This window comes from Gallinula chloropus (assembly GCF_964237585.1).
Source record: "Gallinula chloropus genome assembly, chromosome: 2".
NCBI lineage: Eukaryota > Metazoa > Chordata > Aves > Gruiformes > Rallidae > Gallinula > Gallinula chloropus.
The window spans coordinates 107,282,461-107,297,237 of record NC_140086.1 but is presented as its reverse complement, the minus strand read 5'-3'; positions in this window follow the sequence as shown (position 1 = coordinate 107,297,237).

Below are 14,777 nucleotides of genomic sequence, written 5' to 3'. Positions count from 1 at the left end.
GATCTAATCCCAAGAAGCCCACAGAAGGGTAACACTGCTCGTGCAGGAGTGTGTCCGCGCCCGGACCCACACCAGGCCCCAGGACCGCAGGGACCTCGGGCTGTGAAGGACACAAGCGCTCCCCAACGCTGGTCTGCAGCCGAACTTGACGCACGCCGGCCTGCCCAAGGTAAGCTCTACACAAATCACCGATACTCAGCGCGCGATACGCTTAGAACCGAAGTGCCCGGGTACTCTGGTAGTCTGAACACAACAGGAAGCAACAGCGACAGCAAAAAGTAATAATAGATGCATTTCCAGCTCTGAGCACCGCCGCAGTCGTTAGCTAAGGGGGTCTGAAACGGAAGAAAGTCGCGCTGTTCTAGAACAACATTTAAATGAATTAAAAAAACCAAAGGCTTCAAAACAAGCCACAAAGTAAACGATAATGAAGTGTAATTACATTAGCAACCTGTTTCCCCAACCCTGACAGGCCAGGAAAAAAAAACCCAAACCAAAACCAAAAAAAAAAAAAAAAAGGCTACAAAGCTAATTCATCACAAACACAGCTGTCTAGTAAACCTTCCCCTTCCCACCTCCCTAGTAGGAGTTCTTTTTAATAGCACAATAAAACACTCCAAAGCCTCATTGTTATACAGTTGGGATCAAAGAAGAGCCCAATCACTAAATGAATCATTATTTAGCTAGGCAGCACAGCTAGAGAATTGGACTAGATATCGGAGGCTCTCTGCCACTGACCTACTGGTCTAACGTTCAGCCAGGCATTTTTCTTCCCGAGATGCTCCCTTGCTAAAAACAGGAATACAAAGCTCCACCTGCCACGGCAAATTACTTACAAGAACACTTTGAAGATCTGCGAAAGTGCAATAAATACTATGGTGATTAAAAAAATATAAAAAAGAACTATTACTGCAAAGAACATGAAGGGGCATTTCAGGAGTCTTCAAATATGAAGCAGTGATCTAACAGTAGCCGACTTGCAACAACCTTCACTTGTACCAATTGATGGACAAATCTCCTTTGAAGCAAGATCTCCTCATATGAGGTTTGTAAACGGCACCTTCCCAAATTTCCCATATGCTTTTCCGCCTTCATCTTTGTACCCCTCAGGCAACAACACCCACAGCTTTGGTCAGTTACCATACACCTTACCATTATATATCAGATTTTTCAGTCCCTGGTGTTGGCAGAAATGGGGAGGATACTGGCATTGCTGCCAAGGTCTTCACCCCATGCTCAGCAGACGATGCTTGTTTTCTCTGTTCAGCCCTGGCCACATAAATACCAAAATCTGCCTCTACCCAGCCTCCAGACACTGTGCAAGTCCTTCAATGTACCCTCTTTTGCTCCAACTACCCTTGAGTTACTTAGTCATCTCTAAAAAGACTATTTTTTCCTGCTGCCTCAGAAGGAATTTTAAAAGCTATACATTTTCAGTTGTAGCGATTTTTCTTGCTTTGTCTTTTAAGGTCCAATTCTGCTATTCAGGCGGCATCTTCATTTGTATCAAAGAGTGTGACTGTGTAACAGCTTGGGGGGGAAAGCTGCAGAATTTGTCCCCCATTTTATTCTATCCTCAGTTCACAAGCCTGTTTCCTTTGGCTACAAGTCACAAAAAGAAACAATTACACTTCCTACTCAACTAGAAAGGAAAAAGCCACATACTTCGCCCCCATTTCATAGGGCCAGCGGAGTGGTGTGAAACATCTGGGAAAATGTCACCAGAAATGATGACAGGTACCTACTGTCATCAGAAATGATGACAGGTGGTTCCACCACCTCCTGCAATGCAGATGTCTTGCAGACACAAGCCAGGAGCCCTCAATTATCTGCATCACCTTCCCCTCTCCACCAGTGCCTCCATTACAACCTGATCCTACAACCACTCAGAAAAGGAGACAGAGGTACTGTAAAGAGTTAACACAGCTTTAATCCCCTAAAAAAAACACCTGGGTATTTGAATGATCTGCAATTTGAGAGCAACACGTGGCTGCTCAGACACATCCATCCATTCTCCTGGCTTTTTTTTTCTTTCTTTCCGACCAATGACATATTTCTGGTGGTTTGAGTTTGTTGGGTTTTAATGGAGTGAAGATCAGGAGACGTAAACTCCACATTTCCCACTACTTCCTATTACTTCCCTTTTCTATCTTACCCGGTGTGGGTAACAGTAGAGAACAGAGGCCTAAAGTAGCAGCTTAAAGTGAATTATTGGTCAGAAAATTGCAGAATTGGTCATGAGCTAATACAAACATCTGCTCTTGGTACCTGTTCTGGTTCACATCTACTAAACTTACACCCAGAAGCCTGCTTTTATTCACGTCAGTGTGGAAGAAAGAGCACCACTCTAGGAACTCTTCCACTTTCTAGGAAGAAAATAAGCTTTCTTCCTCTGCTCTACACCCTGTACCACCAGCAGACAGCCCCAGCACTGCAACCACTTCCTCGGGTGCCTGCCTTCCTCCACTCCCAAACCACGTACGCATGGCAAAGGCGTCTGCAACAATTCCAGCAGTTCCAGTTACACTCCAAAGTCATATCAACCACATGGTGATACGCTGGCCCAGATCGTAAGGCAAGCCAGGAGAGATGGCAGGACTAATAAGAAGAGATACGTGATTTGGTAGGCTTTGTCAAACATAGGGAAGCAGCCACTTGGAAATCAATATGGTGGACAAAAAATATAATTTTTAAATTTTTTTTTCCCCTGAGGATGAACTTAAACACAAGCTGAAAACGCTAACCAGGCACACATGTCTTCTGGAATTGTTCTTCTTAATTTTGGCTGTGATTTTTATTTTCTTTCAGAGATTGTATTGAAATACGAGAATTGCAGGCTACCAAAATAAAAAACCCAAACACCATCAGGACGATGTGCAGATTTCTTTCCACTGGCTGCTAATCCCTATCAAAAAGCGTGCTGAAAAATCAGCCAGCCTGTCCTTGTCTTCCCATTAACATATGAAGTGGTTTATATTATGGTGTACAGGGCTGTAGGCAGTGTGTGGGTCAGTGACTTCCCTGTTCCTGCCCTCAGGCCTGACACAATATATATCTATTCTGCAGCAAGGAGCTCTGCCTTCAAAAAAAACCCCACCAACCCAGAAAGTTAGTTGCTGTCGGCTATCCAGCATCTCCATGTGCATATGAATGGCAAGAAAATGCTATAACAGTATATGGGCAAAAGCCTGAACTTTCATAGGTAAATAGAGGGAAAATAGAGGGATAAACATTCCTTCCTGAAAGCAAACATTCATGGCTTTTTCCCATTCAACCATGCTTGAACCCTTTGTAATTTCCCTAAAGCCTGAACCTAATGCACAATTAATTCCAGATCCCCGTTTTAAACCTAATCCTTCTCAAAACAGCAACCTGTCTGCAGGTGTGCTTCTTCTTCTTAAACCATAAATGTAAGCTTTCACCCATCGAATATTAAATTGGGAGGAATTTTAGGAACAGCCTACTGGAGTGAACTGGTTCAGTGAGGAAAACCACACTCCTTGAAAGGCGTAGCAACAAATGGCATGTGCTGGAAACGTATTTCAAAGAAACAAACAAAACCCTTTTAGGCAATTTGAAATTATATAATGTCGAGTCCTTAACTTGTGCTGGTCACAAAGCTCTGCCTCACAGTAGGAAAAATAATCCTGTTAATGTACTGGGGAGAAAAAAATATCTTTTTGTTCATTTACTTGGGGTACCAACTAAGTGAAACCAGTGGGGCAGCCCCTCTGCCTGGCAGAACAGGAAGCATGACTCTTTCTGCACGCAGACTTCGGTTTTCCAAGGAATCTTCAGCTCTGCCCTTCTCTTCCTCTATGAATTACTTTACAAATCACTGCATTTATGCTGAATAAGTTAGTGTTGAAGACCAGACCATGCAAATCTTTATTCATAGGAATAGGCTCACTGACTTCAGCGAGACTGCTCGCTTCCAAAGAAGTGCTTGGGCAGGAATCAGCTTTTAAAATTTTCAATTTGCATGTTGGACTGGCCTATGTTTCTGGGGACCTTAAACCTCTTTGTAACGTTGTTTGAAGAGGTATCTTTTAACATGTTGGCTTTAAAAATAAATAATAAAAAAAGTCCCTGTTTTATTCGATGCTGCTGTAGTTGTATTCAATTCATTAACAAGTGGTTTGCATCCGCTGAGAAGAGCTGTCTGAAATAGCAGTGTCACAGCATTCATCATCATTACATCAGCAGTAGGGAAGTTCATACTGATTGCTATCAGCAACCAGAGTGCCCCAATCAGCGTGCAAGCAAACATAGCATGTTTAATTTTTCAGAAATGACTCTGGGTAGTTAGGGTGTTCATAGGTACAGCTTTGATCCACGCTACTGGAAGCAGTCTTTGGGGATACAATACATCTTGAACAGCACAACTGTATGAAAGTGAAAAACACAAGGGGAGGCACGAAGAACAATCAGGAAATTACAGTCTCTCAACCATAAAGGGCCCTTTATCAATTTTATCAAAACCGGTTACACCGTTCCTTGGGATTATTTAAGGATGAAAAAAAATATCTGCCTTGTTCAGATATATTCAAATGCAAAATTTACACGAGACAATCTCGAGCTATTTCGTGCTGATTTATACAGGCTTCATTCAGGTATGCTCAACGGCCAAAGCCCACCTTGATTTCAGCACTGCTTTCCATCAAACCTGCTGGAAAAGCCGCACAGGCAGGGTAACCCCTGGCAGCGCTTGCTGAAAAACACACAAGCACCCAGGTAGCAGTTTAAGAAGCATCTTCCACTTGCAACATTAACCTCTGGTACACCTCACCATTTTTATAATAGCCACAGGAACTGATCCACACACTAGACATTTTTAAGTAGTTTTCTCTTTTCTCAGTTCTTTGTCAGCTGAGCCAGACTTCTGTAACCCCCATTAACTACTCCTGGGCAAATTTTGTTCAGGTTCTTCCCTGTTGAGGCAACTGGTCACAGTAAGACCAAAACCAATACAAACAGCGTATGTAAAGTCTTGTATCAGCTACATATAAAACCAAAATACAGTATTAATGAGTTGGGGGAAAAAACTACCTTATACTTTAGAATATCTCATATTTTATGTGTGTGTGTGTGTGTGTGTGTGTGTCTGTGTATATCAGTACCTCCATTTAAATTACATGCATGATCTACAGATGTACTAGTTGCAAGCTGCATACTTCTCCTAAACCTGTTTTGAAATGCAAGGTAACATTAGGAACAAAAGAAAAAACAACAGCCACACCCCCACCCCGAGAATCAGATAGGCAGATCTGTTGCTTGAAATTAAAAAATGCCCCCAGTTACAGTGCACCACATGTATTAATACATTATTTCCAAATTCACTACTATCTTCTGTCTCTTCCTCTGTTACTTCCTTTGATTTCTTCCCTCACATAAAGACTGGAAAACAACTAGACCTAAAGCCTGGTTAATGATGATCTGATCTGTTCCTGATAGGTTAAATAGCTTGTGGCAACACTAATGCAGGATCACAAACACAAAGGCAATCAGCTAGGCTACCCGGCGCTATTAGCATCCTCGTGATTAAGATCCTAAGCGAGAAACTGTTCTACAGCGTAGGCTGAACTACTGATGAAGTGTAATAGTTGCTGGGCTACAGAGGAATTACATTTGCTTACATCTTTCTGCTACAGATAAACTGGATTGACAAAAGTTCTGGCTATATTTAAGATGTACACATACAGCAAGAACTGCAAGTGGCACTTTGCCACCGAGGCAGCACCTCAGTTGCTTTTAATACACATCACCCGCATACTCTAACAAGTAGATTATCTGTACTTTTGTTATGGGATTTAGAAAGCTGTTAAGTATAACCCCAATTAAATGCTACTCTTACTTCAACAGATTAAATTCTGTATGTAAATAAAACAGCTCTCCACCAGGGAAGAAGTGATTCATAGTTTCTTACCCAATAAAAAAAAAATTTGATGGATAAAACACTGAAGGATTCGGATCAAACTGTCAGTATCCCTCACAGTTGTTGTTCAGGGACATGCTATGCAAAGCTGGGGGATACAGAGCCGCAACTTACCACACATCTTAGTGGCTTTACATTTCAGGTACGATGTATCCTCTCAGATAAAAAATAATAATCCATTCATTATCCAAGAGTCTTTAAAATAAGAAACAACTTTAAAATGAAAAAAACCCAAACCCAAACAAAAAAACCACAACAAACCCAACCCCATAACCAAAACCAACCAAACAAAAACAGATCATTAATTCTGCATCTAAGCATTTCTTATTTCAATCACATGGTCTTGGGTTTCTTTATTCCTCATCTTAACTTTGACTCTCTTACAAACTACCGAAATACATACAATGGAAAAAACAAAGCTTATTTAAAAAAAAAAAAAAAACACAAAAAAGTGCCATATATTTTTTCTAGTCTCCAAATCTTTAAATATATTTGAGGGGGGAGGTGGGTTTAAATACAGTAATGCACTTACCCTTAAGAAATCAGAACTCCTGCCAATTAAACTGCCTAATATTGCTAGAAAATTCAGAGTAAGCTGAGTTACTGGTTGTTTTGCAATCCTACATGTCCTAGAAAAAACTCTAATAATTATGTCAAAGTAAGATTAGCTGTAAAAGAATTAGAAGGGGGCGGGGAGGTAGGGGGGGAAATCTCCAGTGGACCTCACTGTTTGTAGCACTAAGTTAAAATGAGCAGTGACACTTCAAACTTCCCCACCAAGTGTACACTCAGTTTTTGTCCCTATCTTTCTTCAGGAATTCAGCAGCATTAAATACAGTGCAGTAACAGCAGAGTGAGCTCCTTCTGTAAAACAGCCGCTCCACAGAACCCGAGTCAGAGTGAGCTCACATGGCTCAGGATTTGAAAGGACGGGAATAGGCAGAGAGGAGGACGGCCAGCAAGACTTGCTGTGCTGATAACAGACCCTATGACTTCCTCTGCTGATACGGTTATTAGCACTTGGAACACTTAAGATATAGGGTGTTCTCTTCCTTCCCTTCTCAGTGCTTTGTCGACAAACAGCTTGGTAAAGCAAATGACAAACATCTGTAACGGGTGTGCTTTGCATCACTACTTCTGCAGCTCATCAAATCAGAAGTCGCTACAGAAAAATGCAGAAATATCCTTAATTTGGAGCACCAGAGCTAAATGTGAGCTGCAGCGGCATGACCGCTTGCTTCACACTTCTTTTCACCTTATCTCATCAGTCCCAACAGATGAAAAGTTTCCTTGCAATCGAAACTACATCTATACATCAATGTCAATCTATAGGGGAACTGAGCTCGAGGAAGCACGTATTTAATAGACATCTATGGGGAAGATGTGCCTTCTGCTTCCAACTTACGATATGCAAATGAAAGAAGACCGGGTTCTGTATTTCACAATTAGCATTTTAAAACAAGATTAAAGGAATCAAGTAGAATGTTTTTAGAAAGGCCCACGTTTTGATCACCAGTCCCACTCCTGGAAGCCTGTTTATCTCCTCAGCAGACTTTCAGGTTAAGGGATGCCTTCAATCCAGAATTTCACGTTCTAACCCAACACAGATGTTTTAACACGTAAAAAGAGCTAGGAAAGCTCCATATATCCAGGAAGAACTTCCAAGTGTGAAAGGTACTTTATAAAACTTTATCTTCAGCTTTTACAGTTTACTTTACGTTTTACACCTGTCTCTCAGTAGCAGTAAAACTGCATCGTGACTCCTTCACTTTTTTGTAACTTGACAAAATACAACAGCACAACTCTGAACTGCTGCAGTATAAATTACTTGGTGATCCACTATCCTTGTGCAAATAGTGTAATCATAAAATTATACAGCTGTCTTATTTTCCCAGAAAAAAAGAAAATAAATCCACAGTGAATTGAAGAGCCAAGCAAAACCACACCAAACCACATGTCCTGTTAGTTAGGAACTGGTAGTGCTAGGATTTCATTTTAACATACGCTGTTCAGAACAGCAGACACTGTACTGAAGTGACACTTAACTTGATCTGTGTTTCTGACTGTTCGGTTTCAGGTATTCATACATCTTACTTAATGAAGGCTCCATTCTCTCGGCAGCTGGATGAAGTACTCTTTACATGCAGTTGATTTTTCTTGACATTAACAGATTTGTATGCAAAGAAAACAGAGTATTGGGGAAGATTCAGTTCTAAACCATCAGTCGTTTAGGTCCTTTAGCCCTGACCTAAACATCAGATACCAAAAAAAATACAGCACCATTTACAGCAGCATTAAAAAAAAAAAAAAAAAAAAAAAAAAAAAAAAAAAAAAAAAAGTTAATCGTCTCAGTAATCACTGCAAAAAATAACTTGACATTAGACTTGGAACTTCAGCTAAGAAAATTATTCAATCACATCTCTTGGTGGTGGATTCTGATATTATCAGTTCTGACACCCAGCAACTATTTAGAGACAAAACGCATTCTACCCCAATTAGTTTGCCCCTTGTAATCTAAATAATCTCGCAGGCATTTTTAAAATCAATGTATTGTCTTGTTTCTCATTCTGTTCGTGAAGAGAGAGCAGCCAACTCCTCAGATCCGCAGCCAATTCAATACACTTTCAAGGTAAGGCAGGTACAATTTGTATGTACCGCGTACACCACAACAAAACCACAGCACGATGCCAGCGCAGTCTTTAAGAAAGTTTTCCCTTAAATCTCTGCAGAAAGCGGGCTTGAAAGAAAGCGGGGATTAGATTGAGCTGGAAGGTAGGGAGGGGACTTACCTCAGACCCAGCCAAGCGGAAATCAGAGCAGTAATTCTACAAGTCGGCGGAGTACTACTTTTAGAGCTGTAATGGTGTGAAGAAGTGCTGGGCAGCACTGCCTGAAGGCAGCACTAATACACTGATGACTAATGACTGGGCCATGCAGACAATGAATTTGGGGGTTGAAAACTAACAGAAACCGTGCAGTACCTTGACAAATGGTGCTTTCAAAATTTCATTCATCGAGTAACCTTTAAGCACAAAATTGGCTGAAGTTCTCTGGGGAATAGCGTGACACATGTTGTGGGACAATAAGTATTTTCCTTTTTAATTAAAACTATTACACCAAGTACATAAACATGACTACAGTGAACAAAACGTAAGAGTTAACTATTTAGCAGCTAGAAAAAGAAGACGGGACCCCAAATTTGAGGTGCAACATCATTCGTTCAGAAGGGTCAACAAACCCCAGGGTTAACTACCAGATTCTCTGAAACTCACCCTTGGCAGAATACATTTTCCCCGTCTTTGACACTTAAAGGAGAATGAGAACTTCAAAGGTATGTTTAATGAGCTGCTACAAATACAATTGGCTAAAAGAGGCACAGAAATTATGTCCTAAAAGCTGCATTGTGCTCAGAATTACAACTGAAAAAGTCTCCCTTTTAAGAGCCCAGTCAAAGTCAAGTCCCCATAAAACAAATCAAGCCTCATATAAACTTTGTAACCTTGTGTACCGACAAACACATTAAAACAACACAATCCCTCTTTAAAGGGGCTCTCCTCCCCCCCTCCCTCCCCCCCCCCCCCCCCCCGTGCAACTCGACTTCCCATTTGAAAATGGCGATTTTGGCTATTTTTACAGACAGAATGAAATATCTAAAGTGTCTCCAAATTAACAAGTACCACTTGCCATAGACGGCATCGCCTTTAGCAGCTCCTAAAAACTTCAGAAAAGGATCTTAAAACAGGAAGCTTAGTGAGCTCATAAAACTGTTGTTGGAGCCAGGAACACATAGCATATTTAATCTGCAAACTGTGAGAGTCTACAATGATTTCAGCAAGATCTGAGGCATGCCCTCAAGGTTTGCTGGGATCTGGGATTAGGGAGTTGATAAGAACCCTCTACTGCCCATGGACATGTTTTTCTTCTGCAGTTAAACACAAATGCATAGAGACGTTTGACTGCTGCTTGGCGTTACTGCTCAAGTTATATAAAAGCTCTGCAGCTCCTTTTGCTGTCAATATATCAAAGTTAAAAAAAAATCATCAAAGTGTGAAATTTCATTTAAAGTCTTTGCCAGTCTACAGCTCTATTTCACAGACCTATCAAATAAAAGTAAAGATGAAAAATGCACTGAAAGAACTTGAAAAGTTTGCAGCAGCACCCATGCCCTATTTTTGTTTATTCTGTCTCATTTTATTTGATTTTAAAGTATAACAAATCAATTCCCTTATAAAAATGACAAAGTCTAAAGGGAGGACGTCTATAAAACCTATGGTTAAAAGACAACTTGAAATCATTATTACAGCTGAACCTTTTGTTGAATAAAAAGCTTCCTCTGTAGCCATTTTAGCATTTTAATTGCCTAACTGCAAGTTGGCAGAAAATTTCTTGAATCTTCCAAAACAATCAGAACGACTACAGAATATGAGTGCCAGAAAAACTAAAGCCCTCTTCAAAGTATTCTTTAGCTAGGGATTTACAACAATTGCATAAAGAAGTAAAGTCTGACTTTTAAGATAATCTACTATAGTCTAAAAGCATTAACATTCCATTACTAAGGTTTTCCTGAGGATTTCATGACTCATTGATTCACTTTTCCTTCAAGTCCGCTTTTTCTTTGTACATTACTGTCTCCATATAGTTGACTGCACGCAACACTGATCATTAAACTGCTTCCTTCCAAATAAATCCTGCTTTAATAACCATCAGATTCCTTATTTATCAGGAAAAGATGACTAACTTTTTGTTCACACTCTGCAACACAAAAACATGCCATTCCTTCCTTGAATGCGCAGGATGAAATCCAAACACACTATGCAGTGCAGGTAATGAAATAGCCTTCCCAAAAACGAGGCAGGAAGCGTAACTGAAACGTTCAAGGGTCAGCATCAAATGCACACATTCATCTTCTTAAAGAAATTAAGTAACCTGCAAGATGAACAAATTACAGTCATACTTCAAAACTTGTTTCGCTTTCCCTAACACAGATCACAAAATAAGAAGAAATTATTTGCAACCGTCGATACTTCAGTTTATTAGCAACAGAGTGGGTTTTGTGTTTGAAAATGCACAAGGTATCTTTCACAACTCGGAATTACTTAAGAGCAGTAAACGCTGTCTTGGCCACTGCACGCCTTCAAAAGCCAAAACCACTACCCCCCTTCAGAAAGAAAATGCAGGTGATGTCTTTGTTTTGTAGTACTTCTGTAGAAATGCTTTGTTGAAAACCATGTGCCAGTATTGGAATGCAAGAGTGCATTCATTTAGGCACCTTAAGCCATAGTTTTGCATCCACTGCTGCTTAAAAGAATATATATATACACACAGAAGGAGTCCTTTTCTTACTCATTCTTCTTACTCATTCAAAATCACATAATCCTGCTTCTAAAGAAATAATCCTCCCCCTTAAAATAGCCTTCCCTCATAGTTACTATTATTTATGCTTTTAGAATTGGGCTATACACCAAACTGAAAGTATTTACATACTAGCTAGTTAGACCCAAACCTTCATTGTATAAACAAACTCTCAGGAGGCTGCCTACAGTTTACACTGCTAAACTCATTCACCATTACTTTTAACATAAATTTCCTCAACTGGAACTCAGTGGCGTGGACACAGCAAATTTTACATTTTAAGGTTACTTTGCTTTTAAAACACTGCATCAGTCTTCCTTCAAAATAATCATGGCATATGTAATTAAGAAACTGTCAGATCATTATTAATTTTTAATAAAGGACCTAAATGAAATAATTATAGGAATCAATCAGTGAGGCACCTTTCCAAATTACAATGCGATTGCACAAATACTCAAACTACTTAAGGTCAGTTCATTGCAGATCGCCATCCCCTAACCTCGCTGAACACCACCGCCTCAAAACCGATTTTGTAACACGGGGAAACTTAGTGATTTCTCACTGCTCCACCGACTTGAAGGGCTTCCAAACAGATTCCCTACATCCCGCACAGAAAAGAGTGCCCTCCTAAAAATGTTTGTTAACGCCACCACAGCCACATCTCTTCGAGGCCTCCGAAAAAATTTCGCTCCCAAGTTTTTCTGTAGCGCACACAAAAGAAATGAAGTCTGCAGGCTGGAGCTCAAAAAAAAAAAAACTAAACCCATGTTTATTGAGCCTTGAAAATCAAGCGCGAAGTAGCAGGGGCGCGATGGCGACGAGTGTTTGGCTGCGGGTCGCTACCTAATACCCCTTTAGTGAAGTAGCCTCTCAAACGTGACACTGTGTATCGAGCGGACAGCTATCCCTACCTTTTGACTAAAAAGGCTCTTTTGAGATCCGTACAGTCCATCATTCCAAACCGAAGTGGCAGCTGGAAAATGCGGAACAGCTGGCAAGGAACTGAGAGAAAACGTTTTACATAAATATATCTACATGCGAACTGGCAGAAGGCCACGGACACCCTACCCGTAGGACCGGATCAAAACTACGCACCAGAGGGTTAAAGAGAAAATTGGGGCGGGAAGGGGGGGGGGGATAAAAGGGGAGGAGGGGGGCATCCTTTTACCTTTTCTCTCTTCACGTGGTGCGAGGATTTGGGAGCGGGCACTGGCGGCTGAGCGCCGGCGAGCCCGTCCGGAGGCGCAGGAGTTGTGTCAACACCCCGACTTTACGGGCTAATTAAAATCGCAGAGGACCCGCTCTCCTCCGACCCCTCAAACTTGCTCGATGCGAGGACGGGCCGCGGTGCCGGCCCGGGGCGGCTCCGAGGAGCTCCCCCAGGGCGCGGGCGCCCCCGCCCCCGCCGCGGGCAGCCGCCCCGCTCCTCCCGCCTCGGCCCGGCCCGCCGCCGGCCGCCCAGCTCCCCAACTTGACCCAGTGCCAACGGCGGCGGCAGCGAGAAGCTGCGCCCCACGCCGCGCCGCACACGCCCCACACACAAAAAGGCGCACGCACACCCACCCCCCGTCCCCGTCCCCGCACACCCACACCCGGGCCGGGACGCAACTTTCCCCTTTCCTCCCAGGGAGCCACCGTCGGGGAACAACGGCCGCCCCTCCGGTCGGCCCCCCGGGCGCCCCTCCGCCCCGCCAGATGTGACAGCGCCTGCTCCCCCGCGCCTCTCGCCTTTCCCCCTGCAAAGTTCGCGGCCGGCCTCCCGCCTCACGGGCGTGAAAACGCCCGGGAGTTGCTCGGGGAAGCGGGGGCGAGGAGAAGGAGGGAAGAGGGGGGAGGTGGGGGGGGGGGATGTGTGTGTGAGAAATAAAAAAGCAGCTGCCGCTCGCAAATCCGCGGCTTCGCCGCGGGACGTGACCGGCCGAGCCCGGGCGGCACGGCCCGGCCCGGCCCCGGCCCGGAGCGGGGAATGTCCCCGCCTCTCCCCGCACCCTCAACTCCCGCGCTCCGTGACAGCCATTTTGGGGGTTAGACCCCCTCGCTCCCCCCTACCCCCGCCTCCAAGTTAGGGAAGCGGGAAAGGGGCCGGGAGCGGGGAAGGAGCGCAGGGAGACGAGAAGAAAAGTGGCCCGGAGCAGAGCCCGGGGAACAAAGAACTTCGCGCCCAAGTGGGTACGTACCTGCCGCCGCCGTCGCTGCCTCCGAACCCCCGCGCTGCCCATGGGCGAGGGCCGGGGCCGCCGCGGCTCGCCCCCGCGCCGCTCCCCCGCCGCCGCGGCTAGCGGGGCCGGCCCCCACCGCGGCCGGCGGGCATTCTCCGGGGGAGAGGAGGGAGGTGTGGACGGGGACACACACACGGGACGGCCGGCGGGTGTTGTTGGTGGTTGTTTTATCCCTGCCCGCCTCCCGCGAGGAGCAGCCCGCGCCTCTGCCTCTGCGTGTGTGTGTGTGTGTGAGTGTGTGTGCGCGGATCCGACATCAGTTTCAGTGATCTTGTAATCTGATCCCTTCTGACTCACTCGCACTGACTGACATTTCTGATTTGGTTCAACAAAAAGAGCGGGGGGGGGGGGGGGGGGGGAGGAGAAAATAAGAAGAGAGGAACAAAAAAAAACCAAAACCCCAAAACCCCAATAAAACCACCGCCTGGTATCAAGCAGCTTTTCGGAGGAAAGGGGGGACCCCTCCGTCCCGTCCGCGCTCCCCCCCGCCCCGAGCCCCGCCGCCGCCGCCCGGCATTGTTTTGGCTCAGCGCGGCCACCGAAGGAGGGGAATAAACACACCGCGCCGAGATACTCACGTGTCGGAAAAGTTGTCCCTTTTGCTTTCCTCCCTCTCGCACGCTCCTCTCCGCCGCCTCCTTCAAGTTTTACAGATGTTGCAGGGCTCCTCGCCGCCGCCCCCTCTCCCCAGCGCTGCCCTCTGGATCAGAGCAGGGGAAAGGCTCTTTAGGGATAACTCCTAATTCAAACGCCCTCCGCTAAACTTTCCCCCCCGCCCTCTTTCCCTCCCTTTAAGCGGCGGCGGAGAGGGCTCCCCTCTCCTTCCCCCCTTCCCTCCGCTCGTTCGGGACGCGGCTGGCTGCTGCCCGGGGCGCGGATGCCCCGAGCCCCGGAGGGAAGCGGGACCTCTTGCCTGGGGGAGCGGCAGAGGGTGGAGGGCTGCACCCCGGGGTGCGGGTCGGGCCGCGGCCTGGCGGGCTGCGATGCGCGCTCTCGGCATGACACCCCCCGCTCCCCCCTTCCTCCTCCTCCTCCTCCTCCTCCTCCCCCCCGCTATCCCCCCGGCCCGGCCCGGCCCGCCCCGGCGGCGGCCCGAAGGCGGCGACACCCCGCCCACAGCCGGGAGGCAGCGCGGGGCGATGGCGGCCCCCCCAGAGCGGCCCCCCTCCGCCTTGGGTCGCGCTTCCTCCCTCTCCTCCTCCTTCTCCCCTCCTGCTCCATCCTTCACCTCAGCCTGCATCTGCAGCCCCGTTGCCCCGCGCACCGGTGCA